The sequence below is a fragment of the Eretmochelys imbricata genome, chromosome 24 (genome assembly GCF_965152235.1).
Source record: "Eretmochelys imbricata isolate rEreImb1 chromosome 24, rEreImb1.hap1, whole genome shotgun sequence".
NCBI lineage: Eukaryota > Metazoa > Chordata > Testudines > Cheloniidae > Eretmochelys > Eretmochelys imbricata.
In genome coordinates this window covers 11195816-11208175 of record NC_135595.1, presented here as the reverse complement: position 1 = coordinate 11208175, position 12360 = coordinate 11195816, and positions in this window count along the sequence as shown.

Here is a 12360-nt window from a genome sequence, read left to right as displayed (position 1 = left end):
AGAAGTGTCAGAGCTGCACGATTTTCCATTGACAAAGTGCTTCCTGCAGCCCCCTGCCCTCTTCACACACCCCACCCCCTCACTCCAGCTGAGCACTCCTGCCAACACAAGATTGCTTGTTGACTCCACTCAGCAGTTACCAGCCACGAAAACCAGCTGTGCTATCTAACCAGGCCATAGGATCTGGTATCTTCAGTTCCCAGATATAAATCATAGGGTCTGGTCCCTCTTCCTTTTCTTTCCACATTTTACAGTTTACAGTAGCTCTTTGCAGGGCTACTTTACTGTATCATGTCTCTGCAAGGGAAATGTTCACTCTGTGGGCCGGACCAGGAAGCAGGACTCCTGGGCTCTTCTATTCCCAGCTCTGCAAGCAACTTTCTGTGCGACCTTGGGCAAGACACATCCCTGCTCTGTGCCTCAGTTTCCCCACCTGCGTAATGGGAATAACAGTCTCCCCTTCCTGCTGCGAGTGGGGAGTTATGCTACTCCAGGAGAAAGCCGCTCTCGATGCATGCAGCTCAGAGCAACAGCACAGCTGGAAGAGAGGACTTCATGGCATGAAGCTGGTGGGCACAGAAAGTGTGGCTCACATCCTGCGGGGAGGGAGGGGCAGAGACCTAGGAGTGGGGCAGCATTGCTGGCAGGGAAGAGGCAGGGCACAAAAGAGAGGGGTCTCTCAGAATTCATGGGTCTGCTGCTCTAAATAAGAGGTGGACGCTCCTATTTTAAAAGGTGTTTTATTATTCTGTGGTCTGTGCAGATTTGTTGTGCTGAGATCATTATTTATTATTAATTATTATTATTGTAGCTCATAGGAACTCCAGTCAGAGACAGGACACCACTGTGCCAGACTCTGCACAAACACGGCCCCTACCCTATGAGCCCCTACCCTGTGTATCAGACAAGAGAATCCGAGGTAGCAGGTACAGGTAGACGGGGGACAACAAGGAGACAGTACGGGTCAGCATAATTGGTAGCAGTCTCAGCACATCAGCAGCCTGCCCATTGTCAAGTTTCTTTTAGGCATCGTGGCAAAGAAGGGTTTTAAGGAAGAGAACAGGTTACTTTGGTGGGCACTTATGGGAAGATTCTCTCAGGCATGTGGGGCAGCATGGGAGAGAGCATGAAGGGGCTTGTTTGAAAATGTAACAAGTGGGAGCTGGAGGCTAGAACCATGTGCCTATCGATGAGGGGAGTTGATTTTTCTCTACTGAATAAGAGATGGACAGGGATAGGCTGTGAAGGGCCTTGAAAGTGAAGACAAGTAGCTTGTGGTTGAAGTAACAGAGAATGGGAGCCAGTGAAGAAATGCAAAGAGAGGGGTGACATGGTCAAAGTGACGGGATAGAAAATTATCTTTGCCGCTGCATTCTGCCTGGATCTGAGCTGGGCACGATTCCATTTCTCCAGGCCAGAGAGAAGGATGTTGTAGAATTGAGACAGGAGATGAGGAGAGTCTTGACGAGAGTTTTAGCTGTGTGGATGGATAGGAGAGGCCGTATGTGAGGCCATGTCATCACCATCGCAGCATAGCCAACTAATCCCATAGTGTAGATGCAGCCTACCGTGATGGAAGGGGTTTTCTATGCTGTAGGAACATCATCTCGTTCAGCAATGGTAGCTATGGAAGCATTCTTTCATCAACCTAGCTGCATCTACACTGGGTCTTAGGTCAGCATAGCTACAGCAATCTGGGGTGTGGATTTTCCACACCCATGAGCCAGGGGTGCCAGACCGGGGGAGCCAGGGGGCCATGGCCCTACCACTTTTAACTTTTTACCTCCCATAAGGGTGGAGGTGCCAACTTTCTGATTTCTTGAGGAGTGCTCAACCCCTGCTCTGCCCCAGGCCCGACCCCCGCTGCACCCCTTCCCTCAAGGCCCCACCCCGGCTCTGCCCCACCCCACCTCTTCCCACCATGTTCTGCCTACTCCCCCAAGCACGCCCCATTCTCACTCTGCCTCTTCCTGCCCCCACTCCTCCCCCTCCCTCCCAGTGCCTCCTGCCTGCCACTGAACAGCTGATCCTCGGTGGGGGAAGGGGGGAGGAGCTGATCAACAGGGCCCGCAGGTCAGTGCTGAGTACTCACCATTTTATTTCTGTCTGTGCTCCAGCCCCAGACCACCCACGGAGTCGGCGCCAATGCATAAGAGCAAGGATGTGGGAGGGGCAGAGAGAAGCAAGTAGGGGGCGAGGTTCTGGGGGGAAGAGGCAGCACTGCCGTGGGGACTCGAAAGAAGGGGCGGTGCAAGGGCAGGGACTCGGAAGAAGGGGCAGTGCGAGGGCGGGGGCTCAGGAAGAAGGGGCGGTGCAAGGGTGGGGACTCAGGGAGAAGGGGCAGTGTGAGGGTGGGGACTCGGAAGAAGGGGCGGTGCGAGGGTGGGGACTCAGGAAGAACGGGTGGTGCGAGGGCGAGGACTCAGGGAGAAAGGGTGGTGCGAGTGCGAGGACTTGGAATAAGTAGTGGTGAGAAGGCGGGGGCTCAGGGAGAAGGGGCAGTGCGAGGGCGGGGACTTGAAAGAAGGGGTGGTGCGAGGGCGGGGACTCAAGGAGAAGGGCTGGTGTGAGAGCGGGGACTTGGAAGAAGGGGCGGTGCGAGGGCGGGGACTTGGAAGAAGTAGTGGTGCGAGGGTGGGGGCTCAGGGAGAAGGGGCGGTGCGAGGGTGGGGACTCGGAAGAAGGGGCGACATGGGGGGGCAGGGCCACAGTTCAGGCGCCAGTGGCCCCCACACACACTTTTTGAACGCTGTAGCTATGTTGACCTAACTTCCCAGTGTAGATCAGGCCTCAGAGTCATTACACAGAAAGAATGTACAAAGCAAAGGCCTGGTCTGCACAGAAAAGTTAGGTTGACATAGCTACGGCAGAGGCGTGAAAAAGGAGAGTTGGTGGAATTTAGGCTCCTAAATCAGCTAGGCATTGCAATGCCTTTAATAATCTGGGCTTTAGCCTCTGTGGACCTCAGTTCCCTATCTGTACAATGAGGATGGAAGCCCTGCCCTGCCCTGCCCCACAGGCGGGTTGTGAGGAGAAATATGGTAAAGACTGGGAGGCGTTCAGATGATATGGTAATGGGGGACCTACAAGTACCTGAGATAGAGAGCAGCACCACAAAGGAGGCAAAAGGGATTATAGCACCTCAAGCTGGTCACTATCATCATAAGTAAACATGGATTCATCAAGGGCAAGTCATGCCTGACCAACCTGACTGCCTTCTATGATGAGATAACTGGCTCTGTGGCTATGGGGAAAGCAGTAGACGTGATCAATGGCTCCATATCTAGTTGGCAGCCGGTATCACGTGGAGTGCCCCAAGGGTCGGTCCTGGGGCCGGTTTTGTTCAATATCTTCATAAATGATCTGGAGGATGGTGTGGATTGCACCCTCAGCAAATTTGCAGATGACACTAAACTGGGAGGAGAGGTAGATACGCTGGAGGGTAGGGATAGGATACAGAGGGACCTAGACAAATTGGAGGATTGGGCCAAAAGAAATCTGATGAGGTTCAACAAGGACAAGTGCAGAGTCCTGCACTTAGGACGGAAGAACCCCATGCACTGCTACAGACTAGGGACCGAATGCCTCGGCAGCAGTTCTACAGAAAAGGACCTACGGGTTACAGTGGACGAGAAGCTGGATATGAGTCCACAGTGTGCCCTTGTTGCCAAGAAGGCCAATGGCATTTTGGGATGTATAAGTAGGGGCATTGCCAGCAGATCGAGGGACGTGATCTTTCCCTTCTATTCGACACTGGTGAGGCCTCATCTGGAGTACTGTGTCCAGTTTTGGGCCCCACGCTACAAGAAGGATGTGGAAAAATTGGAAAGAGTCCAGCGGAGGGCAACAAAAATGATTAGGGGACTGGAACACATGACTTATGAGGAGAGGCTGAGGGAACTGGGCTTGTTTAGTCTACGGAAGAGAAGAATGAGGGAGGATTTGATGGCTGCTTTCAACTACCTGAAAGGGGGTTCCAAAGAGGATGGCTCTAGACTGTTCTCAGTGGTAGCAGATGACAGAACAAGGAGTAATGGTCTCAAGTTGCAGTGGGGGAGATTTAGGTTGGATATTAGGAAAAACTTTTTCACTAGGAGGGTGGTGAAACAGTGGAATACGTTACCTAGGGAGGTGGTGGAATCTCCTTCCTTAGAAGTTTTTAAGGTCAGGCTTGACAAAGCCCTGGCTGGGATGATTTAATTGGGGATCAGTCCTGCTCTGAGCAGGGGGTTGGACTAGATGACCTCCTGGGGTCCCTTCCAACCCTGATATTCTATGATTCTATGATTCTATGATATATCTTGACTTTAGCAAAGCTTTTGATACAGTCTCCCACAGTATTCTTGTCAGCAGGTTACAAAAATATGGATTGGATTAATGGACTATAAGGTGGATAGAAAGCTAGCTAGATTGTCGGGCTCAATGGGTAGTGATCAACAGCTTGATGTCTAGTTGGCAGCCGGTATCAAGTGGAGTGCCAGGAGACCAGATGTCCCGATTTTACAGGGACAGTCCCGATATTTGGGGCTTTTTCTTATATAGGCTCCTGTTACCCCCCAACTTCTGTCCTTATTTTTCACTCTTGCTATCAGGTCAGCCTAGAGAAGTGACCCCACGGTCAGTCCTGCGACTGGTTTTGTTCAACATCCTTATTAATGAACTGGGTGACGGGATGGATTGCACCCTCAGCAAGTTTGGAGATGACACTAAGCTCGGGGGAGAGGTAGATATGCTGGAGGGTAGAGATAGGATCCAGAGTGACCTAGACAAATTGGAGGATTGGGCCAAAAGAAATCTGATGAGGTTCAACAAGGACAAGAGCAGAGTCCTGCACTTAGGACAGAAGAATCCCATGTACTGCCACAGGCTGTGGACCAAATGGCTAAGTGGCAGTTCTTCAGAAAAGCACCTGGGGATTACAGTGGACGAGAAGCTGGATATGAGTCAACAGTGTGCCCCGATTTCCAAGAAGGCTAACGGTATATTGGGCTGCATTAGTAGGAGCATTGCCAGCAGATTGAGGGAAGTGATTATTCCCCTCTATTTGGCACTCGTGAGGCCACATCTGGAGTATTGCATCCAATTTTGGGGCCCCCATTACAGAAAGGATGCGGACAAATTGGAGAGAGTCCAACAGAGGACAATGAAGGGGGCACATGACTTATGTGGCTGGGTCACATGACTTATGAGGAGAGGCTGAGGGAACTGGCGTTATTTAGTCTGCAGAAGAGAAGAGTGAAGGAACAAAATGGACACCATGCAGAATTAAACACATGGGTTTATTACGCACAGTGCTGGCGGAGCGTCACTTTGCTTATTAGGCTCAGAGACACTGCCAAGCAATTGATTACAACGGATTATATGGAATCTTCATGAGTGGAGGGAAGCGACGGGGTGGGAGGTCCCGAGCCTCTGGATAGGTCTAGCAACAAGACCAGATAAGCACAGTAGCCAATAGTTTAAAGATTACATAATGTCTCCGCCCATGGTTTTAGGTTAACATGTAACATACTGTTAGTACACAGGTGTTTTCCTGTAAACAATGTATAAAGTGTACAAGTATAAAATATATATGTTGAGTTCTGCTTTGGGGTCCATAGGAATGAGGTAGCTCCTCTGATTGTCCAACAGGTACATTTCTGGGGGTTAAAGCAAAAAGACATTGAAAAGTACATGGCAATAGAAATTGTTTTTTTAGGTTGCCCCATTGTGTTATTAAAGGCAGACACTGGCAATTGGGAGGGAGGACGTCATATCTAGCCTCTCCATGAACTTAAGGTTGGTATTTGGCGAGGGTATTGGTATCTCTTGCTGCAGAGGAGTGAACATCGAGGCCCTTTTCAATACTTTGGTCTGTTTGCAGCTTCAGATAAGAGCGCCAATTACTGCTCCCCATCCGGAGTTTTGCTGACCATGCTTATTTTAGTAAAAAACAAGGTTGTCTCTTGTTTGTTCCGCTTGTCTTAGCTAATATTGTTCACTGTTTGCTCGGCCCCGAGGCCTCTTTGACCAAGCTTTGGACTTTGGGCCTGTGCAAAGTTGCTGCCATAGACTGCATCAGGATTTTACATACACAACAGATAGATTTTAGCCCTTCAAAGACTGAGGGGGGATTTGAGAGCAGCCTTCAGCTACCTAAAGGGGGGTTCCAAAGAGGATGGAGCTTGGCTGTTCTCAGTGGTGGCAGATGACAGAACAAGGAGCAGTGGTCTCAAGTTGCAGTGGGGGAGAACTAGGTTGGATATTAGGAAACACTATTTCATGAGGAGGGTGGTGAAGCACTGGAATGGGTTGCCTAGGGAGGTGGTGGAATCTCCATCCTTAGAGGTTTTTAAGGCCCGGCTTGACAAAGCCCTGGCTGGGATGATTTAGTTGGTGTTGGTCCTGCTTTGAGGAGGGGGTTGGACTAGATGGCCTCCTGAGGTCTCTTCCAACCCTAATCTTCTATGATTCTATGATCATTCCCCCATTCCATGGGGGGAAACTGAGGCACAGAGAAGGGAAGTGGCTTGGCCAAGGTCACCCAGCAAGTCACTGGCAGGGCTGGGTTTACAATCCTAGTGTGCTTTGATACATTAGCCAGCACTCTCTACAGGAGAGGGCAGTTAGGATGGAAATGGACACAGGGGCTGCAGCGTCACTCATTGGCAGTGGGTGAACGATGGGTTCAGGGAAGCTAGCCCCCTCTCCAGCCCGCCCCTTCTGTCTGAAGCCCAGCCCCTCCTGCCCCAGAGCCACCCCGCACCTCACGGACGCCAGCCCCTGTCCTCCAGCCCCAGGCCGCCCGAGCACCTCCAGCCCCAGAGCATTGGGCAGGTGGGCAGTGCGGCCCCGAGCCCCGGAGCAGCAGGTGGGCAGGCAGGGCAGCCCCCACCCCAGAGCACCAGGCAGGCAAGTGGCACAAGCACCGGCTCTAGCTGCCCGGAGTCTCTGGCCACAGGTTGGCCCCCACTAGCCCCAGCCCAGGCCCCGGCCACAGGGGAAGAGCCGCACAGTGCAGGGAAGCAGGAGTGGGTCTGGGGGTGGAGCATGGTTTGGGCCATGTAGGGTTGTTTGGGGAGGCTCAACCTCCCGCAGCCTTTAGTACCCACTGACCTTGGAGGACCTGGACAGTGAGGGATTCCCTAACGGGAAGGGGGCAGAGGAGGGATCTATCTGTTGGTGGGTAGGGTGTGTAAAGACAGGCAAAGTCCCAAGGCAAACAGTTCAGTCAGCAGGTCCTTGCTAACAGAGGGACCAGGCCCCTCATTGTTCCTTCACAATTGGTTAGAGCTTTAACAGCTGAGCTGGTCCAGGAGACATGAACTAGCCAATGAATATTTCCCAGGGGAAAAGCTCATCAGAGTACAGGTATTACAAAGCGAAATGCCTCATGAGCACCCGCGCATCCAAGCCGACAGCTCTGGTGCTTTGGTGCATCCCGTCTATGTGCAAAGTCTCTGTGTGGTGCTTGGAGTGTGAGCTCACGGGGCAGGGACCATCCTTTCATTAGCCAAGTCTCCGGCTCCTCCTCACACTGTCCAGCTTGTCAGGCCAGTCACTGCAGTGATCTGATATTGTGCCCCCTGTGTCCAGCACAATAGGGCCCCAATCCCTGCATGGCTGTGGCCTCTGGGGACCACCGCAGTACATCCAATTAACTAATTATAAACACAAGACTCCAGCATCATCCTATTTAAATCAAACCCAAAAGAATCCTGTTCACTGTAAATATACACAGGGGAAATACCACAGATGAAAGGGGACGATGCCTGCATTTGCCAAGGGCTTCTTCCCTCTGGCACCTGCTTGTCTTTCTGGATATTAATCCTCCCTGCTGGGGTGGCTAATAAGAGAGGGGGCAGCTGAGAAATGCTGGTTTCCACAAATTCTTTGGCCATATGTCTGGTGTTGGTGTCTATATAAAAACACCCATCACCATAGTATCTGTTTCCTCCTCCCTCCAGAGCCTGCCAAGCATGGAACTGGCTTCTCCACCAAGCACCAGAGACTATGTCCTCCGAGCAAATCGCCTGCCAAGGAACACTTCTTGCTGGGCCCTTGTCTGTGCTCTACAAATCCTGCTAGCTGAGCACACCCACCCACGGGCTGATTCCATCCCCAGCGCTTCCTTGGATTTCTTTCATCACAAGGAGTTGGTGGGTTGGCCTGGCCTTTCCATGGGAGCTCCCTGCCTCAGACGCATCTGTGACCACCACTGTCCTTCATTGCTGTTTCATTTTAAACAGCCTCCAGGCAAAGCTGTAAGGGTGGGTGTCAAGCTATCCTGCAGTGGCTCAAGAGCATGAGTGCCAACCTCAGGGCAAGGTCATATATTACCTCCCCCACCATGTGTCTCTAATATCATGGGACCAACACAGCTACAGCCTACACTGCATACAACCTCAGGACAGACTGTTGAGAAGCAGGGCACAATCCCCAAATGAGGTGTGAGATCTATACTTAGATTTCACCAACCAATTATCAAGTTTAAACTCCTCAGGCACTATAACAGTCATAATATGGAGTCACAGACACTCCTTCTGGGTACTCCGATTTATCTTGCCACCCAGGTGAGCTTACCTTTGTGATAGATGGTCCCTTATACCATAGGCACTAACTCTGTGGGTACTCGGGGCTCAAACAATCACAGAAAAAAATAGGGAATGCTCAGCACCCATCAGTGGGGTCGCCGATCAGCTGTTTGGTGGCTGGTGGGAGGTGCTAGAGGGATGGCAGAGAGCAGCCGGCAGGGAAGCCTCGGGGGAGTGGGCAGAGCGGGGGCAGGAAGAGGTGGAGTGAGGGTGGGGGCTCAGGGAGGGGGTGGAGTGGGGTAGGAAGAGGCGGAGCAAGGGCAGGGCCTCCGGGGAAGGGGCAGAGTGGGGACAGGACCTCGGGGCAGAGCAGGAAAGAAGCACCCACCAGGAAAAGTAATAGCACCAGTGCCTTACACCAAAGACACAGCAATATTCAGGTTCAAAACAGCCCTAAAGGACCAGTCACTTACCCCAGCGCAATTGCACCTTAGATCTCACACCAAGACAACGCTTGTAGCCAATCCTATAATACAATATCCAAAGATTTATTAACTAGGAAAAGGCAATAAGAGTTATTTACACGGTTAAATTGGATAAACATACACACACAACTGAGTTCCAATCTTAAGTTTCAAAAAGTAATAGAAGCTTCTACAATAAGCAAGATCTGTATGTCCCCAAGGGCTGATGCAGGCCAAGCCTTGGGGATCATTTGTTTATGCTGGGTAATTCTTGCCCCTCGGAGTCCAAGCAATATAAAAGACACAGTAGTAGTAATCCACTGATTAGCATTCATCACCATGTAATTTCTGACAGGTTTCCACACCCTTTTTTTATTTATGTCTCGCTCTCCAGCCCCCTATCCAGTCATGTGCACATTTGGTACAGATGGCCATTTTGGGGGAGGGAAAGTTTTTTTCTTTTCTTTTTTTCCCATGGCGAATGTTAGGGTTCGTTGCGTGTGTGTTTTTACATATGAAGGTTAGAAGAAGACTGGGTTTTTGAGAGAAAAATCGTTGACAGGCCTTTTTAGAAAATAAGGTGTGTTCTGAGAGGAAAGAGAGAAAACATAAGGGCGGTTATTTTAAAAAGAGGTTTATGAGAAGAAAGAGAAAAAATAAGGGAGGTTATTAAAAGAAAGAAGGTTTTAGAGAAAAAGAAAGGAAGTTATTAAAGAAAAAGGGGTGTGAGAGGAAAGAAAGTGCTTTACAGAAAAAAGGAAACCATGGTTATTTTGAAAAATCGACAAGTGAGAAAAGCAGATGGCAGAGAGAAGAGGAGAAAAGAGAGTGTGATGAACACATGCAAGCGGGAGAGAGAGAAGCACAGCAGCTTACATCAGAGGCTGCCTCTCGGGAAATGCCAGCAATTCTGGGGTCAAACCACACCTCCTCGGTTGGACCAATCAGGAGCTGGTCTATAGCTATGTCGTAGAATGCATTTTCCTGAAACAATCATATTATCCCAAGAAGCATAGCTTTTGACGGGTGGCTGGTTTTAAAAAAAAACATAACACAGCAATCTTATTAAAAAAACCTGTTAGCTTGTTTTTTAAAGCATTACTGTGACCAGGGTCCCACTTTGAAATTGCTCAGTTAGGGCAAACTGCAAAGAATGAGGTAGATGATCCCCAAAACTGGTAGTTATTTCTAATACTTAGATTCACCAAGCCAGCAACGAAGCAGCTTCTACAATACCTTACTGGTTACCTAGAAGCCAAAACCACAGTTCCCTTGAAACAATCCAGCCTTGGGCTCCCACCCAGACAGCCAAGTGAAATATGATGAGGATTACTGAAAATCTTGTTCATCGTATAAAAAATTCTACCAATGCCAAAGGATCAGACACATTACCCACCAGGTTAATTAATATTTCAGATCTTACCCAAATACATGCTTACAGCCAATTCTTATTAACTAAACTAAGATTTATTAAAAAAGAAAAAAGAGCAAATACTGGTAAAAGACATTATACACACAGGTATGAATAGAGTTCTTAGGTCAGTTTCATAGTAGAGATAGTATGCTTTAGAGTTGCAAAAAGTTCTTTCAGAATAAATTCTGTAAATTATAATCCAATGTCCAACATCAGGGTGACCCAGTCTGGAGCTGGGGCCCTAAAGCTTGTAATTCAAACTTCCCCTGATGAAGCTTAAGCAGACCTGAAATAACAGGATCAGGGCCCAACAGATCTTTTTATAGTTCTCTGGCAGGCCATCTATAGCCTCTTGAAAGCAGGCATTCCTTGGGTGAAGAATAGTGGCTTTGAAGTGACCTCCTATTTCCTAAGCACCACTGGTGATTAGCTGCATGGAATAACATATGGCAACTGCCCATTTTCAAGTAGTTACCACAAACTTCAAAGAGGAATAAAGTCAATAACATCACTACATTCACAGTTTGTCTAAAGGTTAACATCTCCTTTTGACCTCTGAATTAACAGAATACAGCGACAGACAGGAACCAATTGGTTATGTTGTCAACCTCTATCCATATATATGTAAACACACAAAAAACACAATCATTATCTACTAATATGTCTCTAAAGGTTGAATCTGAGTCAATTAGCCTGCTAGCTGTGTAACCCTTTCTGGTCACAAAGCTTGTTTTTTAAAGTGTTGCCTAAAGGAAAACTTGTATAAAGAAATCTTTAACTTTCTACAAAACACACACACACAGCGGCTAACTTAACAGAAAAAACAGTTTATGTAAAACAGTGGATAAAAAGGCTGTTTCTCCCCCACTTCCTGACTTTTAAAATCCCGTTAAAGTTTTAACAATTGCCTAAAGGAAAAACTGGTTGTAAAGAAGTCTTTAGATTGACACAAAACATGAAAAAACTTTAGCTTATGTAAAAGAGTTAAGAAAGCTATTTTTTCTACTTTTTTTTTAAATCTAAACCAAGGAAAGTTTTAACAAATGTTAATCAAAGGGAACATGTGTGTAGATTTCTTTATTTACAGCATTTAGTTTTGTTCCTGGAGTTAAATTACCTTTAAAATTGGTAGAAAGCCACTTATTGAAAGTCAAGTCAAGCTCTCTTATTGCGTTTACTTAAAAGTTTTACTGGAAATTAGCATCTATTGACTTTAGTTGTAAGGAGACCTTTTAATTGAAGCTCTGTAATACCGGTTTACAGGATATTCTTGTAAAGTGTGAATATAATATTCCCATCATTTAAAATAAAAGTTTAAAAAGACAAAAGTTGAATAACTGCATAATAGGAGTAGAGCTATACGGGGTCTAAACGTGACACTAAGAAAGCAGAATTTTGCAACAAAGAGGCACCACTTCTAAATGTATGAGGATAAAAGGCTGAAGCAGATCACCATGGTTATTTAAGTAAGAGCCTGAGTTAAAAACAAATGCCCTTACTAACAGCAGATTCTGTAAAAGCCGTGCGCTATTTTTTTGTAGTGATAAGAGAAAGTTGCTCTCTGGACCTCTATTTTACACTTTGGCCTTGCCTTACTTAAAACTATTGTTAGTTAAAAAAAAAAAAAAGAACATGGGGTATACGTTGACTTTAATGCCGCTTTTTGAAATATATATATGCAGGGGTTAAAAACTCGTGCCTTTACTAACAGCAGATGCTACAAAAGCTGCATGCTACTGTTTGCAGTGATCAGAGAAAGTCATCTCCCCCAGACGTTTTTTCTTAAATCTTTTGCTAACATAAATAAACAGCACTGATGATTTTTGACTGAGATGTAAATACTTGTTTTATAGTGAAATGTTATTTAAAACGTGTTTATCTGTGTGTTTCAATACAAAGTAGCATGCAGTAAGGAGAGGGTTGTGCTTTTCAAAAGCATTTTGCAGTGAAATTCGTTTTTAATCACAGG